General features: G+C 51.2%; 1 pseudogene; it reads left to right on the plus strand.

Annotated features, from left to right (window-relative positions):
• Positions 1-2,626: 2,626 nt before the first annotated feature.
• Positions 2,627-17,907, plus strand: part of LOC139437360 (protein RUFY3 pseudogene) — a 166,509-nt pseudogene continuing 151,228 nt past the window's right edge.

Raw genomic sequence — 17,907 nt, forward strand, 5'->3', positions numbered from 1 at the left:
TAAAGGTTTAAAGGCTCTGAAGGGGTAAAGAAGCAGGCTAGTAAGATAGGGAATTAATAGATGGATCTGGAACCTGGCAGAGAGTCCAGGTGACACCAATAACCCCCAAAAAGGCTGCTGGAAAGCCCTCCCCAAGATTCTGCCACTCAGAAGAAGACTTCCTCCAGAAGCCAGAAGAAGCCCCAGATATTCCCCAAGGGCTTTATCATTGGGCCCTCCTGGGAGACTGATGGGAGAAACAAACAATCAAAATGGTGAACAGCTGGAGCTCCTCCCCTTCCATAACCAATGGGGTGGGATAATTACCAGTTCAAAGAGTGTGCCAGGCCTGAGTTGGCTCTTGTGACCCTGTACTCAGACTCTGGCTGCCTTCTCCCTGCCTTGGATCACCATGCAAGTAAACCAGGGGATTTATAACCTATCATGGGAAATTGTAGCCTATAAATCAGCCCTCTTTATCACTTTTCAGCCCCTTCCCCTCTACCTGGGACTCCTGGTCTGTTATTTTCTCCCATTTCTCTTCCCTCCCTAACTAAATAAATTACTGACTGAACTCATGTGAGGTGTTCTTGAAATTCATTTCTGCAGCACAGTCAAAGAACCTAAATAAAATCTGGTAACATTATGATCCCTTGATTGGACTTTTAACAGTCTTGGAACTGTGAGCTTTTACCCCAAATACATACACTTTATATAAGTCAAGGCTTTTCTGGTACTTTGCATCGGCAGCCCATTGGGAAATTAAAACAACCACTGCCACCACTCTTACTCAGTATTGTGCTGGAAGTTCTAGCTGGAGCAACTAGACAAGAAGCAGCAATAAAAGGCCTCCAATTGTAAAGGAAGATGCAAAATATTCCCTATTTGCAGAAGACGTGATCCTATACAGAGAAAATACTGAAAAGTCTACAATAGCCATTAGATATAATAAATGAATTCAGCAAAGTGGCAGGGTAAAAGATCAAAAGACAAAATATCTGTAGTCTCTATGTACTAGTACTGAGCAATATAAAGAGAAAATCAAGAAAAAATTTCATTAACAATAGCAAGAAAAAGAATCAAATATCTATAAATGAATTTACCCAGGTATGTAGTGAAATTGTGCACACAAAAAAATCTACAAAACATTGTTGGAAAAAAACAGAGAAGATATAAATAAATGGAAAAATATTCCCTGTTAATGACTGGAGGACCAAATGCTGTTAAGATGACAATTCTAACCAAAACAATTTACACTTTCAACACAATCCCAATAAAAATTCTAATGGCCTTCTTTGCAGAAATGGAAAAGCCAATCATCAAGTTTATATGGAAGGATAAGAGGACCCAAATAGCCAAAACATCTTGAAAAAGAAGAATGAAGTTTGAGGACTCACATTTCCTACTTTTAAACTTATTACAAAGCTACAGTTATCAAATCAGTGCAGTCCTAGTACAAGGACAGAAATATCGACAAATGGAACAGAATTGAGAGTTCAAAAATCAACCCTCCTATCTATGGCCAATTAATTTTTTAAAACGATTTATATTATTGATTTCTCTCCCCTTTCCCCCCATTGTCTGTGCTCTATGTCCATTTGCTGTGCATTCTTCTGTGTCTACTTGCATTATCCAGTGGCACTGGGAAACTGCATCTCTTTTTTGTTGCGTCATCTTGTTGCATCAGCTCTCCCTGTGCAGAGCACCTCTCCTGGACAATCTGTGGTTTTTTCATGTGGGGCAGCTCTCCTTCTGGGGTACACTCCTTGCGCATGTGGGTGCCCCTGCATGGCATGGCACTCCTTGTGTGTGGCAGCACTGCGTGTGGTCCAGCTTATCACATGGGTGAGGAGGCCCTGGGGATGGAACCCTGGACCCTCCATCTGGTAGGCAGATGTTCTATCAGTTGAGCCATGTCTGCTTCCCCAATTAATTTTTGACAAGGCTGTCATATCCACTCAATTGGGAGAGAATATTCTCTTCATGAAATTGTTCTGGGTAAACTGGATACTTATATGTCAGAAAATGAAGGTCCACCCCTACCTCACACTATATGTAGATATTAAGTCAAAAGACCTAAATATAAGGAAAATAACTATAAAACTTGTAAAAGAAAACAGGGAAGTATCTTTAGGACTTTGTGTTAGGCATTGGTTTCTTAGACTTTCCACTCAAAGCATGAGCAACAGAAGAGAAAAATAGACAAATTTAAAGCTTTTGTGCAGCAAAGGGGTTTAGCATCAGTTAAGGAGACAATCTACAGAATGGAAGGAAATATTTCAAAATTGCACATCTCATAGGGCTAATATCATGATTAAAGAGCTCCTAAGCTCAATAACAAAAATACAAATGAGCTGCCCCCAGGGGCCCGAGTTCCAGGTGGGGGCTGCAGTGTGGGGCTGCAGCAGGAGGGGCTTTGAAGAGGAGGAGGAGGGAAAGGGGCTGCACCTGGGTGGCTGTGGCCCAGGGGGAAGGTGGTGGTGCCAATGCCCACATCCCCTGCCCCCCTGTCCACCCCCAGCCAGGTCACAGAGGCAGAGGAAGGACTTAGCCTGGTGAGACCCCCAGTGCACTGCAGGCATGGAGAGCTGAGAAGAGCTACAGTGGGTGGTGGGAAGCAGCGTCCTGATCCCTGGATGGCTACTGAATGTGTCCACCTGACCAAAGGGCCAAGCCGGGCAGCGAGGGCTTGGCTGAGCCAGCCCTGGACCTGGGGAGGATCTGATCTGACTATGCTCCTCTCCAGGAGTTCTTCTGGTGATGGCGCCCCACCTGGAACACAGCTTGAAAGACAAGAACGCTTTTCTTGGACAAAACAAACTGTAGGAAAGCTTGTTCCAGGAGCTGCAGAGGAAGCAGTAGGTATTAAGGTCTCCCAGGACTGAAGATGCCAGGAGGCAGAGGAAGAGCCTGGCTTCATTTGGATCAATGCAAAAGAAACTCCCAGAGTGTATGAAAGCTGTGATTAATGAAAAGGAACTTCTCATGAATCCTACGAGCCCAGCGCCCTCATGGTGGAAGAAGGAGCTCTAAATGCTGGTCCCTCTTAATACATTGATGCCGATATCTGTGTGAAAGGAGAAGGTTTGGACGCCCAGATGCAGTTTCAGGTGTTTCGATGTATCGTGAGCATGGGAGCAGCAGGGAAGGCATGAAGGAGATGGTCAGTTTCCTGCAACTCTGACCAGAACAACGAGGTAGAAGAGCTCCATGGACATCTCAGTGCTCCATAAACAACCTCCAGGTGAAAGTGGATGCTTTAGGAAACTCCAGCACTAAACTGACAGGGGAGCTTGCAGTTTTAAGTAATAGGGTTATTACCTTGCAAGAAGAAATGGAACCAGTTAAAGAAGAAGCTCCTACATAGCAGAATCCAATCGGAAGGGCCCTAAGCAAGACAGGACTTCAGAAGGGCAAGCACTGGGAGAAGCAAGAAAGCATTTGTTAGAGGCTCCCCCTTACAAGGTTTGCAAGGATTAACCATTCATGGACCCTGACTCAGCTCCCCGTGACTTAAATCCAAGAAGGCACCTCCAGCCCTAACCGCCTGGCCACAGCCTGTGGGCGAGGAGCAGCCCATCCCCTCTCATGGTAAACAGAGTGGAGCAGACAAGGGCCTCCACCCTCTCCAGGCCCAGGTGCCGCCCACCCCTCCCTCATTCCTAGCCCCCCCCCCACCTCCCCCCCCCCCGGCCATTTGGCCACAGGTGTACGGTTTCCCACCTACTGATGTGCCATGTAAAGTCAGACCCCCACCCTCCAGGGGTGGGCAGAAGTCTCTCTTCAGACCCCCACCATGCCATCGGGGGCAGGCTGAAGTCTAATCTTCAGACCCCCTCAGTTGGGAGAGCTTCCCCATAAACCTCCTGCCTGCAATCATCGTCAGCATCTGCGTCCCAGTAAGCACCGTTTCTCCCCGTTTCTCTAACATTTGAGTCTGGGGTCACATTGAGGCTGATCGATTGGTGAGGAATTTCCATCCTGCTGCTGCCAGGAGAGCCCACCCAGTACCAGACACAGAATCACAGCTGTGTGAGTCAAGGGTTTTTTCCACCAGAGGATGGAGGATCCTTCTCTCTTTCTCTCTCTCTCTCTGCACCTACACCTTCACCCTCCATCCCCACTTCCACGCCCCATCACCACCACCTTCTGAACCCCATCTTCCTCTGTGTCACCTTCTCCCCCTCCTCTCCCCTCACACTCGATCACGAGGACCATGCCCCTCCCCTCCCCACTGCTACCCCCACCTCTATCCATGCAAAGCCTGCCCTTCTCCCCCTCTTAGCTCTAGAGACTCAACCCCTCTTACCTTTGAGAGGTAGCAGGAGCTGGAGGAACAGCTAAGGTACACGCTCCTTTCTCACTCTCAGGTTTGAGTCAAATAGGAAGCAGGTTAGGATCTTTTCTGAGAAGCTGCCACAGCCATTAAGGAATTAACACCTCATTCACTCCTGTGACCTCACCCATCAGGACACTTACGTTACCATTACTTCCTCAACTACTCCAGAGGGAAAAACCGCATTGGGCTGCAGCTACCACTTTTGCAGATGCCATGCACACCCCAGACCCCAATAGACACCTGCGGGCCCCACTGCAGCTCCCACCACTAACCCCTGGGGTGACCAAGCAGGCTGCACCGACCTTGCTCCATGACCATTACTTAACCCGCCCAGTGGAAGGATGAAGAAGGCTGCCCTCGAGGCAGTTAATTAGGATAAAATTTGAGATCTCCAGGAACCTGATGAAAATCCAGCTGCCTGCAGGAATAAGTTAACCGAGTCTCTCCTCAAGTATACTAATTTAGGTCCTGACTCATTCTGGTCAGCTGTGCTCACACACTCGCTTCATCCCTTAATCTTATTCTGATATTAGAAAGAAACTACATAGGTTAGTGTTACCGGATTTTGTCTAGGTTCTTGACTATGCTGGAGAAATGAATTTCAAGAGCACGTGGGGTGAGTTAGGCCAGTAATTTATTCAGGTAGGGAGGGAAGAGAAATGGGAGAAAATAACAGAAAATAGCAGAGCAGGGGTCCCAGGTAGTGAGGAAGGGGATGAAAAGGAGTGAAGAGGTTGATTTACAAGCTACAATTCCCCATTATAGATTATAAGTCCCCAGGTTTACTTGTGGCCACATGGCAGAGGGAAAATGGCATCAGCAGTGCACAGGAGGTAGGACAGGTCTGCAGGCCAAAGAGCAGGGAGAGAGACAGAGCTCAAGCCTTGTGGTTTGCTTTTTTTTTTCAGTAGCATTTATTTTATTTTATTTTTTAAATTTAATTTAATTTTATTTATTTTTAAAAAATTTACATTCAAAAAATATGAGGTCCCCATTCACCCCCCACCGCCCCCACCCCACCACTCCCCCCACAGCAACACTCTCCCCCATCATCATGACACATCCATTGCATTTGGTGAATACATCTCTGGGCATGGTTGCTTAAATTGCTAATTATTCCAGCCCGTTGCTAAAGAAGGGAAGGGGGCTTCAGCTGTTTGCTGTTTGGATTATTACCCTCCCCATCAATTCCTTAGTGAGGACCCAATGATAAAGTTTCTAGAGAATATCCAGGACTTTTCCTTGTCCCAGGAAGAAGTCTTTGTTCTGGGTAGCAGAATCCTGGGGGTGGGGCTCCTCCACCAGCCATCATGGGGTTCCAGATCGTCTATTCCCCATCTTACTAGCCTGCTTCAGTTAGAGACGCCTCAAACCCCTCAGAAACATCTGACTAAAGCAGCCTTCACATCTTTAACAATAGAGAAGAGGAAGCCAAACAGGAAAAGTGTAAGTGGGATCAGCTAGAGCCTCCCCCCAGCTGCTGCCCTCAGGGTCAATTCCAGGAAACCTGTTTCTTCCTCTTCCCTCCAGCCACCCTGGGACCCTGTTTCAAGTGTGGACAGGACGGGCACTGGGCTCGCTCCTGCCCTGAACCCAGGCCCCTGGGGCCTTGCCCGGTGTGTCGTCATAAAGGTCATTGGGAGTCAGACTGTCCTGAAAAGCCGTTTCCAGGCAAGCTCCTCCAGTGCACCCCACAGCCCCAGAGCTGGGACCTTCCTTTCCAGACCTTCTTGAACTGATGAAAGACGACTGACGGGTCCTGGGTTCAGAACGGCCCCACATCTCCATCAGTCAGTCCAAGCCGAGGGTTAGCATCAAGGCTGGAGTAAGCCCACCTCCTTTTTAACTGACACGGGGCCACATATTCATTCCTCCTAGAGCACTCAGGACCTTTGCCCTCTTCCTCCACCTCTATTGTGGGGTTGGCAGCATTCCTTCTTCCCTTTAATTACCAAACCTCTCTGTGCTCAATAGAAGATGTCGCTTTCTCTCATCAATTCCTCATAGTTCCTACCTGGCCTGCCCCCTCCTAGGCTGTGACATATTATCCAAACTCCACTCCTCCATTTCATTCACTCTCCCATCCTCCCCAACCAACTTCCTTCTCCTCTTACCACCCCCATCCCTCTAACACTCCTGACATTCCTCCTGTACTGTGGGCAGGAGTGAGCCCCAGGTCTGGAACTAATTCTCCTTTGGTCGCAGCACAGCACCACCTCCCTGTTGATACCCGACATGGACATGCACTAGTGAAGCAGGCTAGTGAGACAGGGACCAATAGATCTGGAACCTGGCAAGAAGTCCACATGGACATCCAAAACCCCAAGATGCTGCCAATCAGCCATCACTTCCAACCCAAGCTGCTGTAATTCCCTGCAAAGGGCTCCAAGAACCGAATTTCCCCATATCTGTTGGCAATAATTGAGCTGACACTGAAGCCAGAGCATAGGCTCCCCAGCCCCACTCATGTTCCCATTCTACCATCACACCCATTCTCCAGCACTTCCACATCCTCCCCCCTTATACACCTGAGGAAACCTCAAAGTCCCCCTTATTGGAGCAATGCAAATTGAGGCATGGTTCATGAAAAACGGGAAGATTGTTTTACCTGAATTAAAACCCATGACATTCTCATCTCCCTGCACAACCAGTACAACATAGGAACAAACTGCTTTCACAACTCTTATCTAACTCTACACTGCACTGAACTCTAAAACATTTAAAGAAATTACAAAAAGCTGCTCTATTTGTCAGCACACTAATATCCATGGAGCCTCTATAACTCTTTCTTTCACAGCCCACCAATTTAGAGGCTCTAAGGGAGGACAAGACTGGTAACTAGACTTTACCACCTGCCACCTGTGAGGAGATTAAATACCTGTTGGAATTTGTGGACACCTTCTCCAGATAGGTTGAAACATTTCCATCACCTCTGAGCAGGCTGACGTTGTAATTAACATCCTCTTAACAGAAATAATACCCAGACTTGGCCTTCCCTGCTCTGCAGTCAGATAACAGGACAGCCTTCACCTCACATCATAAAAGGGGTTTGCAGTGCCTTAGGATTTACCTGGAAGTTACATATTCCTTACAGACCTCAGTCCTCTGGAAAAGTTGAGCAGAGGAATGGATCCTAAGACAGCACTTAACCAAATTCACAGTGAAGTTCAGACTCCAGGGACGCACTGCCCTTAGCTCCCATGGAATTCCAACCCTTCCTTGAAAACCGTGCCTCCCAAGCCCCTTTGAAATCCTGTATGGACGCCCTTTCACCCTTGCCAATACACCCCCAAGCATCATATTTCAAAAGCAATATAGTTGGCCTAACACACATGTGCTCGTTCCTGCACCAGCTGACTCCACTCTTCCTGTGCTGGAACCTTCTGTCCCCTTGCTGTCTATTCTCCCAGGTCCCTGGGTGACCTAAAGGCCTTTCACCCCAGCCTTTCACCCCAAAGTGGACGGTCCTTTTCTTGTTCTCCTGACCACTCTCACTGCAGCAAAACTTGTAAACTTTCCTTCCTGGATACACTTTTCCAGATTAAAGCCTGCCCCTCCGCCCTCTGTAGAAAGCAAATTACAAGATCCTGAGGCTCAGATGAGTGCACCTGTGACCCTCTCAGACACCTACGCTTGAAAGTCACAAGAAACCAAGGGGACAACGTTCCAGTTACCACTGACCCTGTTTCCCTCTAATCTCTCCCCCTTTCCTTCCTGCCATTCAGTGGTAACTACACTTAACTCTGGAGGCACCAATTCTAAGTTGTTACTCAAGGCCACCAGGTTTTGCATTGTTCTCTCCTCACACTTGACCGGCTTTGTCACCCTCTTCCCTGTCACTCGAGCAACACCTCGACATCACTCAGGACCTGTGGTTACAAGGAGAGCTCTCTGATTTCTACCCTGAAGAAATCCTCTTCTCCTTTGCCACCTTCTTCCTTTTGTTTACTGACTACAGTCTCTCTACGATAGACATGCCATATTTGACCCTTCACTCTTCTCTGTACTAACCTCTCAAAAGACCCCACCCCATCCCCTTACAGACACTACCCAAACCTCAGCAACTGCAATTAACCATTCCAACTGCTGGATCTGCCCCGAGCATGCCCACACCAGAACTCCATCCTTACTCGCCTTTGCTCTAAGCCCAGGAACTCTCCTGCGTGTCCACCCACAGCACACTGGCTTTGGAGGCCAATGGGTTACAGAACTCCCAAGTTGACCAGAATATGAACATAGACTGATTCTCTATCAGACCTTAAACCTCTCTCATTTGGGGGAAAATTCAAATTCTATTGGTATGGTCACAGTCCTAATGGAAAAACATTTTTTATGTTTTAAATACCTACCCACATGACCTTATGCCCTGGGTACAAGGGTGGAAGGAAATTAGAAAGTGACACAGAAAATAAAAATATCAGCTGCAGGAGAATCTCAACACACAGAGTCAAACGAGGGGAAACTGGGCCTGGAGTGCGCTGAACTTCACTCAAGAACAGAAGGAGGGAGGGGAAGGGAGAAGCGCCCACACAGGAGGACAGAGGCGGGTGGGGAGAAGGACAGAAGAGAAGGAGAGAAAGCGAGCGAGGAGGAGGGCAGGAAAGCGTCCTCAGGAGGGTGAGGGTTTGAGAGGTCGGAGTCCAGGCGCTTCCTCCTAAGGGAAGGAGGACTGCCCAGAAAAGGTCCAGCCCGTTTTGCCCAAGGCAGTCTTGGCCCCAGAGCGCCTCGCTGCTCCCCTCGCGGCTAGACACACTGCGGGGCACTTTGGGGGCGCAGCGAGGGTGAGTTTTTGTTTCCGGCTTAGGAGCTGCTGGCCTTGGTGGCTTCCTAGGGGTCTGCGAGTGTTTCCCGATTTCCGCGCGTGGACGTGGTGGGGGGAGTTGCGCTGAGCGGAGAAGCGCGATCCTTGCGCAGGTCTGCGCGTGAGCGCCGCGGGAAGGGCTGTCCTCGTAGGTGTCTTGAAACGCCGCCGCTCAGTTTGTTTGATCCTCATATTTACCTCTCTCAGAACTCTGCGGAAACCCAAATTTCTCCTGAAGAAACTCTTCCTGACCTTTGCAGTGGGCGCCTGTACGCTCTGCTTTCCTTCCTCCAGGCTCAGAGGAGTCTGAAGGGGGCTGTGGCTGTGGACAGCGTGGTCCCCACGCAGCGATGGCGCGTACAGCTCCTGCTCCTCCATCCAGTAAAAGCCAGTCAGGGGAGGTGGACCCCTCACAAGGCAAGTGCGCGGCTTCCAGATGGGCTCTAGGGACGCCTGTGAGCACTGATAGAAGGTGACAGAGATTTGGAGAGGGAGAAAGAGGGGCCATCCATTGTGGAAAGTGTCCAGGCGTCTGGGCTTCTGTAGATGAAGAAGGAGGCTGGCTTCTCTGATTTTTTGGATTTTAGGCACCTGGCTGTTTCCTTATTTGGGTTCACAAAATGGGGATGAAAATAAAAGCAGATTTTAAAAAACAATATGATAAAATATTCTTACAGGTATCCTCCTGTAGATTTCAGCTAGCCACTGTGATAGAATCTGAAATTGTGCAGAGTCTGACCAGGAGATGTGGACTGTTTAGTAGTTTAGGAGGAGGACATCCCTGGAGATTGAGGAGAGTAGGTTGGAAAGGGTCCATAGGGATTGGGAGAATAGCAGCTTATTATTGCTATTTAGGGAAAACAAAGAAATGAACTTTCCCCTGACTGCCCTTGGACTCCAGCATTTGGAGCCTTGTCTTTTCAGGTGGGAAGTTTCCTGGCAGGGAAGCCTCCTGGTCCTCAGGCACCAGGGTGGGAATCGGGGGCGTGCAGAACCCCTGGAAACCTTGTCTTAGATCCTTGGCCCGGCCTCAGCCCAAGAGAAGGAGTTTCCAGTGTCCCCTTTCCTGCCTGCCAGTACTCCCACATCCCTTTTCCTTGCACCTGTTGATGACTTCAAGGAGGAGCTGATGAAGAGAGAGCAGAGACAGCTCGTCTGCCTTATTTTATTGGTGCCATTATCCTCACAGACTTAGGAAAGAGTCTCTAGGGGCCAAGGACAGAATGTTTAAGCAGCAGACACATTGCCTCTCATACGGTAAATGATGATGGTACAGCTATTCTAAACAAAAAACAGAAAACAAAATAACGTGGGTGTTCACAACCCAGCCACTGATGTATTAGTTGATAAGTCAAGATTCAATGATGACGCTGGTGATGGCACTACCTCTGCTACTGTTTTAGCAGCAGAATTATTAAGGGAAGCAGGATCTGTATTTGGTAAAAAGGTAAATTTACAGACCATCATTGCAGGTTGGAGGGAAGCTACAAAGGCAGAAAGAGGCTGCCTGTTGCTCAGTCTCACCAGAGCCAGCCCCTGTAGGCACTGAGTGGCTCTTTGATTGAGGATATTATTCTCTTCCATTGAGGGTCTCACAGAAAAAGCAAACTCGAGCACACGAGACCCTCAGCTGCTGGCAGTGAAATCCAGAAGCTGCTAGAGCTTCTGAACCTGGATTAGGAAGGGCACAGAATGAAGGCAGTAACTGCAGGTAAACCTGAGCCCTCAATCTTCCAGTCTAGACCCAGAGGCCTTACAATTAGGCCATACAAACCCATATTCTTTTACCTTTTCATATTCTATACAACTGGAAATTAGCTGGGGGTGGGGGAAACTGCTACTTTCTTCAATAGCCCAGTTTTCTGAAGAAACTGTTATGGAACAATAGTGGTGAGTTCTCTGCCCAGTGTGTTCCCATAACCCATTCCTGAGACACCAGGTTTCAAAGAGAGGAAGAGCTTATTGCCAAGTACAAAACAAGGAGGTCAGAGAGTCTAGGGACCTTGAATCTGTCCCTCCTAACTGCAGTAATTAAAATTGTTTTATAATACCCAAAGACAGGCAGTTTTATGCTAATGAATGAGGAAGTTGAGATGACTGATTACTGAGCATGTGCAGATTGACCACATGTCTAGTCACAGGAACCACTGCCATGTCAGGAGGCCAATTTGGTTCAACTGACGTCCATCTAGTAAGAGTTTAGGAATTGGGGTGGGGTAGTCCTGGGGGGCTCAAGTGCCTTCACTAATACACATTAGGAGGCTGTCCAGTGATCATAAGACTTTAAAGTTGTAAAACAAGCCAAGGGGGTTACAAATGGGGGCCAGTCACCAGGTTTCTACAGTCACAAGATAAATGTTACATAGTTTTACCACCAGTATCAAAAAATCAAGGCATCTGGGCTCCAGTTCAGCAAGTTCCAGTAATTTCAGATGTTCACTTTTGGCTCTTCCACAATACATTGGAAAGTACAAAGTCATCTCTAATAATGACTCAGTGATCCTAACCATTTGTTAATGTTTAACTCTCACTTACAAACCCATCACTACTGAAATGTAATTGACCAACCTTCAAAATAGGGGAAGAAAAACCCTCTGAGTTTTTCTTTCTGAAGCAAGGCACCTGAGACCTATGAGATGCTTGGTGCTTCCAGGAGACTGTCTGTAAGGATGAGGCCAGTGGGTAGGGAAACCTGGTCCAGAGTCTACAGGGCTGTGAAGAAGGGAGAGATGAAAGAGGGAGGAGAGAGCACCAGAGAGAAATCCAGGAGATCAGAGTTTAGAGGGAAGATGGCGCTCACTCCAGGGAGGGGCTCTAGGTCTGCAGGAGGCAAAGAAAATCCAGCTTAACACCAAAACACATGGTTTTAAATACAGTTCTTCACTCAAAATTTAGGTTTCAAAAACAAGATCCTGGACTAAATTCCTGGTGGAATCACCAGATCCTGGAAAGGGTCTGGCACAGGGTCTCAAGTCACTCTGTGATAGTGGAAGGCACAGGAGGGGGTGATGGAAGGGGAGAGAACACAGGAGGGAGCATCCTGGAGCACCCCGAGTCTGGTGAGAGCTGGGGGAGCCTGGCTGTGGGGAAGGCAAAGTTAAATACCGGGATGTTTCTGGGGAAGCCTCTTCAAGACCTGGAGACTGGAGGACAAGCCAGCTCTGAGAGGCAGGCAGCGGGCAGTGCCCTCAACCCAGGGGACATTCCTGCAGCGCTGGGCTCCTCTGAGTCTCCCTTTCTCAAGAAGAAGGGGTGTACCTGCAGGATGCCCTTCCCTTCCCTCCCTTCCCTGGACCCCTGTTCAGGGTCGTGGTCAGCCCATGGCTCAGGTGGATCCTGGGGCAGGTGCACCTGCCCGCAGGCAGCAGGGGGTTCCTTCTCAGGTGGGGTTCTGCTGGCAGTGAGGCCAACTCTTCACTGCACTGGGGGTCCATAGGGCAGCCACGGGGCCGGCTCCATGTGGAGAGTCCTCTGAGGCTGGAGCTCAAGTCCCCTAAGAGTGAGCTCCCACAGAGCCAGGTGCAGCCACGTCCCCTGGGGCCCCTCGAGGTCGGGGTCCCCTGGGGCAGAAGCTGAGGCCCTTCCTCATGTGCCCGCCCTACTGTGTGCCCCTCACAGGCCAGGGGAAGCCAGGCTTCCTACCCTGCAGGGCTGCATGGACCCCTTCTTTTTAAAGATTTATTTTTTAAAAGATTCATCTTATTTATTTCTCCCCCATTTGTCTTCTTTTTAGAACCCACTGGGACTGGAACCCAGGACCTCCCATGTGGGAAGAAGGGGCCCAATTCCTTGAGCCACCCCTGCTACTGCTTGTAGTGTCCCTCCTTGTGTCTCCTCACTGTGTCTCTTCTCTGCATCATCTCCTCGTGCCATCTTGCTGTCTTGCTCCTCTTACTTGGAGGTACCCGGACTTCCACGGTAGTAGGCAGGTATCCAGCGGCTCCAGCCTCTTCAGCTTCCCCCTCACAGAGGAGCCCACACCATGCGCCTGGAGGGAGCTCTCCCTGCAGTGCTCACCCAAGAGCATGTTATTCTCGCAGATGTAGATGTCCTCACCAGGCACCTCCGAGTGTGACTCCTCCAGGGGCCTGGGACCAGGAACCCTGTGCCTGCGCCCCTCGTCCTTGCAGAGGGGGAAGGGCAGGGCCTGCTGGGTCCTGGGCCCACCTGGGCGGGGGAGGCAGGGCGGCAGCAGGTGTGTGCTCCAGCGTCGCTGCCTCCCCGGGGCCCCAGGCAGGACAGGTGCCCCTCCCGGCCGTCCACGGTGGGGGCGTCGCGGGGTGGCGGCGCCTTCCCAGGCCCCTTAGCCTTGGGCTCCCTCCCCTGCACAGGAACCCCCTTTCCCTCAAACCGAGTCACTTTCAAAGGAGCCAAAGGAGAGGAAGAGGCGAGAGCAGGGTGGCAAGGCCGGGGGAGCCGTCTGGGCCCCCCAGCTGCGTGTCACACTCCTGGCACCTCGAATGGCAGCACCCAGTGCCCGCTCCTCGCCAGACTCGTCAGGCCCCTTCCGGCCCCTGGGCGGGGAGAAGAGCCTGAGGCCGAGGGAGGTGGGACTTCCTGGAATCCCTGCCGCGGGCAGGGGGAGAGCTGGGAGGGGCCGCCCTTCCTGTCTGCGTGGGCAGCAGAGCGTGGACTTCAGGAGGGGGCGCCGAGGGCGAGCCCAGGGGCAGTGGCAGGCGAGGGGCTTCCGGGGGCGAGGGGGTGGGGGCTCCGTCAGGAGCGTGTCGGCGATGGAGGGACTGCGCATCGCGCCCCCGCCCTGCTTTCCACGTCCCCATCTCCAGAGCTGGTGAGAGACCTTCATGCAATTCATTCATGTGGATAAAAAAATATAGAAAACTCAGTCAGAAAAGAATAAACAAATCTGGCCACGTTCATCCAGGGCTTAGTATCTTCATATATTACATCTGATTCCGGCAACAGCTCATGGCCAGGTGTCATAACCGTCATTTGACAGAGAAGGTGATGCAAACTGAGAGGCCGGGTGACTGTCCCAGGCCACAGAGCAGAGAGCAGCAAGGCTGGGACAGACCTGGAGGACGGTCAGACGCCAGGTTCCTGGTCTCCTGCCTGCACCTGGGAGAGAACCAGCCTCCGTCCATTCCCGTGGACCAGCCCAGTGCCCTGTCTTCCCCTTTCACTCAGAGTGCTGAGCACATCAGCCCGGCTCCCACCCTGCCTGCTGCCCCCTCCGCCAAGTATGCAGGCTCTGGAGCTTCCTGTCCCATTCTTGGGCATGGGAATGTGGCAGGTCCAAATTGAGATGTGTCCTGGATTTCAAACACTTAGCACAAATGAGAAAGACTGTGAATATCACAATCATATTTTATACTGGCCATATGTAGAGATGACATTATGGATATTTTGGGTTAAATAAAATATGTTGTTAAATTTAAATTCATGGCTACAGAGACATAGAGGTTCTATGGTCATGACAGATGGTTCTGGACTTCAGTGCCCTGCCACTGGGCCCTACTTTGGAATTTGTGCTCCTGAGTGTGATGGAGTTAGACTCAGATGTGACCTTACTACACATGCCTCTTCTGTCACTTTTACTGAACCTGTGGTTGGTGCTGGGATTGGTGTACACTCAGGAGACTTTAATCTCTGGACTGTCTATGTGCCAGCTGGACCCTGAGCCTCAGCAGAGTTGTAGATCCTACTTTCCAGTTCGTTGGACTTACCCAGGTCAGCTAACAGGGAGGTGAAGATGGCCAAACACCACACCAGGGAACCGAAAGTGTCTACAACTGCAAGCAGGAAAATCACATTCATTAGCCATGTGGGATCTAAGCCCCTCTCTATTTAGAGCTGTAGTGGACATCACCATTCCAGGGTCCACAGGATGGAGGAATAAAATATGGATTAGAGTGGACTTCCTGGTATTCTACTATAGAACTATTGCGACTCTAGCAATGGAAGAAATCGTAGCATTGATGTTGAGACAGTGGCCACGGGAGCTGCTGAAGGCAGGGAGAAATGAAGAGGAGTGATGTGGGGGCATTTTCGGGACTTGGAGTTGTCCTCAATGATATTGCAGGGACAGATGCTGGACATTAAATACCTGCCACAACCCACTGAATGACCTGGGGGAGAGTATAAACTACAATGTAAATTATCATCCATGTGGTATAGCAGTGCTCCAAATGTATTCACCAAATGCAGTGAGTGTGCCGCAATGATGAGAGAGGTCGTTGATGCGGCAGGAGTGGGGGGTGGGGGTGGGAGTGGGGTATATAGGAAGCGCTTATATTGTTTAATTAACATATTTTATGATCTATGTATCTTTTTAAAAAGATAATTAAAAATTTTAAATTTAAAAAGTTCACCCATTTCTTTTTAAATTTTATACTGTGGCTACTAGAAAAGTTGACATCTCACACGTGGCTCGGGTCCTATTTCTGTCAGCAGCCCTGCTCTGGAGACCCACAGACCTCCCTGCCAATCACTGTCACTCCACCTTCCCACTTGTGTAAACTTGGGCAAGCTAAAAAACCTCATTTATAAAGCGAAGAGCCTAAGTGCCCCGACACTGCAGAGCAGCAGGAGGAATAACTGAGAGCAATGCTGCAGGGCTCCTATCCTGAGGTGCAGAATCACACAGACAGATGCTGGCGTTTCTGCTCTTCTCCCCCCTCCCCAGCAGGGCACAGTGTGGGGGCTGCGGGGGCCGGCGGGGCACCTGGGGGGGGGCATCTGAGCCTGCACAGCCGGGCACAGCGTCTTCTCTGGGTCCCCAGGCCCCCTGCCCGCTGGCCAGTGGCCATGGGCTGGCTGATACACCAGTCTCCCTGGAGACAGCCGGTGGCATTGCCAGGAGGCTGGGGTGGCCTTGTTTCCTCCGCCCCCCAGAAAAGAGCGATTTCCCTCCACCCTGGGCAGCGAGAGACCAGCACTTCCTTCCTCTGTGAGTGTCTGTGGGGGATGGGAAGGAACGGTGACCCGTCAGGGGTGGGGGCGCAGAGGGCCTGACGCCAACCCTGGGATGCGGGTCCCCCGTCTTCACCCTCCTCCGCTCTTTCTCGTCTCCACTGGTGGCAGGTGTGTGACTCCTTTCGGAACGAGGGCGAGGGGACGGCGGCCACCAGAGATGCACGTGGAGGCCTCCCCTGTGCGCGGGAGTGCCTGAGTGTGCAAGTGTGCAAATGTGTGTGTGCCATCATGTGCGTGTGTGAGTGCGTGCGTGAGCGCGTGAGTGAGCGGTGCGACCCTGTGTGCGGTGTGCCCTGCCTGCGCGGGCCCAGCCTGTGACCGCGTGGCCCGCTCCTCAGCTCTCCCGGCCCTCGCCCCGCAGCCGAGCGAGCAGGGCCAGCCCGGGGACCGGCTGGAATCGGGCCCCCCCGGCGCCCGCATGGCCGCGGCCCCTCCGTGAGCAGCCTGGCCGAGGAGGCCCCCTGCCCCAGCTGCCAGGGCGCTCAGGGAGCCGGTCACCATCGCCTGCGGCCACGACTCCTGCCGCGGCTGCCCTGCCCGCTACTGCGAGCTCGCGGGCCGCCCCGACGCGCCCCGCAGCCGCCCGCTCTGCAGGGAGCCCCTCGGCCCCGGGCGCCTCCGGCCCACCTGGCAGCTCCCGGCGTGGTGGCGCCTCGAGCGCCTCGAGCGTCTGCGGCTGCTGCCCGCGCCGGGCCCCGAGGAGCAGGCCGTGCTCCGGAGCACGCGAGAAGCTCCCCTTCTGCGAGGACGACGCGGCCCCACTGTGCGCGCTGTGCGGGGAGGCGCGGGAGCACCGTGCGCACCGCGGGCGCCGCCTGGAGGCCGCGGGGGGGCCCGACCGGGTGGGACAGGGGGCCACTCCCCGGGGTGGGGCTTCGCGTCTGCTTTGGGTTTTCCTGGGTGTTCTGTGTTGCTTCCTTGCGCGTGACACACAGTAGGACCTGAATACGCGCTCGTTGAATGAGCGGGTGAAGGAAAGGTGAGTGTGGTGTCTGCGCACGTGTCAGGGGGGTGGGCTGCGTGGTCTGGGTCGGGGTTTTGTGTCTGGGGAGGGCAAGGGCAGCTGTGTGAGCACTAGTGCTTGGGAGGGAAGGAGCGCTGGCAGCTATGAAGTGCTGTGGGTTCACATCAGTGAGTGTGTGCTGCTTGTAGTTGTGCTGTGGCTTTTACTGTTGTTTTTCTTTATTTTAAAGAATCTTTAGATTACATAAATGTTACATGGAAAGTAAAGGGGATTCCCATCTACCCACCTCCCCCTCCTGTGTTGTGCTTTAGGACAAACGATTGTCTAGGAGTGTATGGATGTGTTAATAGTTAACTCACACTTTGTGAGTCCTACGTGTATTTCTGAAATTACACATATATGGGCATTAATGGTTGTGTACCTGTTTATGTCCCTAACTTTATTTCTAGAGCTAATAGTTGATAAAGCATTTCATTGATAGCTGTGGCATTACCTGAGTTCTTCTCACACCAGAATCACATGCAGATGATTGATTCGTTCATAAGGGAGGGCTGTTACTTGGACTCGCCCCCTTTGGGACTAATTTCAAATAAGGCAGATCGTAGGTTCAGAAGCTCAGGACAGATCCCCAATGTCACTTACCAAAGACACAAATTAGGATGCTCCCCTGGAGAAAGGAAAGCTCGAGTGGAAACTGAGTCCTGGCCTCCGATGGCCCCTTATCAGGGCAGGCTTGACGGACATTCTTGGGGCACAGATCAGGAAGAACAGGACCAAAGAGCACACGCCGTCCAGGAGGAGTGAGGTCCAGGCAGGGTCAGCTACGGCCGTGGTTCCTTCCTGGTCACACAGAGGGTGGGGGAGATGACAGCCTCCAACAAATAATATTTT

The sequence above is a fragment of the Dasypus novemcinctus genome, chromosome 22 (assembly GCF_030445035.2).
Source record: "Dasypus novemcinctus isolate mDasNov1 chromosome 22, mDasNov1.1.hap2, whole genome shotgun sequence".
In the NCBI taxonomy this organism is placed as follows: Eukaryota; Metazoa; Chordata; class Mammalia; order Cingulata; family Dasypodidae; genus Dasypus; species Dasypus novemcinctus.